Here is a 1116-nt window from a genome sequence, read left to right on the forward strand (position 1 = left end):
ACAAAAAAAAAAGACCATGTATAGTAAGTCTTTTTATTTGACATAAAAAGACCATGTATAGCAAGGTGTTTTATTTGAGAAAAAAAAAGAAAAAAAGACCATGTATAGTAAGGCTTTTTATTTGAAAAAAAAAAAAAAAAAAAGACCATCTAAAGCAAGGCCTTTTATTTGGGGGGGGAGACCATGTATAGTAAGGTGTTTTATTAAAAAAAAAAAAAAAAAGACCATGTATAGTAAGGCGTTTTATAAAAAAAAAAAAAAAAAAAAAAAAAAAAAAAAAAAAAAAGACCATGTATAGCAAGGCTTTTTATTAAAAAAAAAAAAAAAAAAAAAGACCATGTAGAGTAAGGCTTTTTATTTTAAAAAAAAAAAAAAAAAAAAAACATGCATAGCAAGCCGTTTTATTTGGAAAAAGAATAAAAAAAGACCATGTATAGCAAGGCATTTTATTTAAAAAAAAAAAAAAAAAAAAAACATGCATAGCAAGCCGTTTTATTTGGAAAAAGAATAAAAAAAAGACCATGTATAGTAAGGCGTTATATTAAAAAAAAAAAAAAAAAAAAGACCATGTATCGCAAGGCGTTTTATGTGGAAAAAGAATAAAAAAGACCATGTATAGTGAGGCGTTTTATTTGAAAAAATAAAAAAAAAGACCATGTATAGTAAGGCGTTTTATTCAAAAAACAAAACAAAAAAAAGACCATGTATAGCAAGGCATTTTATTAAAAAAAAAAAAAAAAAAAAGACCATGTATAGTAAGGCTTTTTATTTGAAAAAAAAATAAATAAAATAAAATAAAATAAAAACATGCATAGCAAGGCGTTTTATTTAGAAAAAGAATTAAAAAAAAGACCATGTATAGTAAGGCGTTAGATTAAAAAAAAAAAAAAACAAACATGTATAGCAAGGCGTTTTATTTGGAAAAAGATTAAAAAAGACCATGTATCGCAAGGCGTTTTATGTGGAAAAAGAATAAAAAAGACCATGTATAGTGAGGCGTTTTATTTGGAAAAAATAAAAAAAAGACCATGTATAGTAAGGCGTTTTATTAAAAAAAAAAAAAAAAAAAAAAAAAGTATAGTAAGGCTTTTTATTTGAAAAAAAAAAAAAAAAAAA

The sequence above is a fragment of the Festucalex cinctus genome, chromosome 11 (assembly GCF_051991245.1).
Source record: "Festucalex cinctus isolate MCC-2025b chromosome 11, RoL_Fcin_1.0, whole genome shotgun sequence".
NCBI classification, from domain to species: domain Eukaryota; kingdom Metazoa; phylum Chordata; class Actinopteri; order Syngnathiformes; family Syngnathidae; genus Festucalex; species Festucalex cinctus.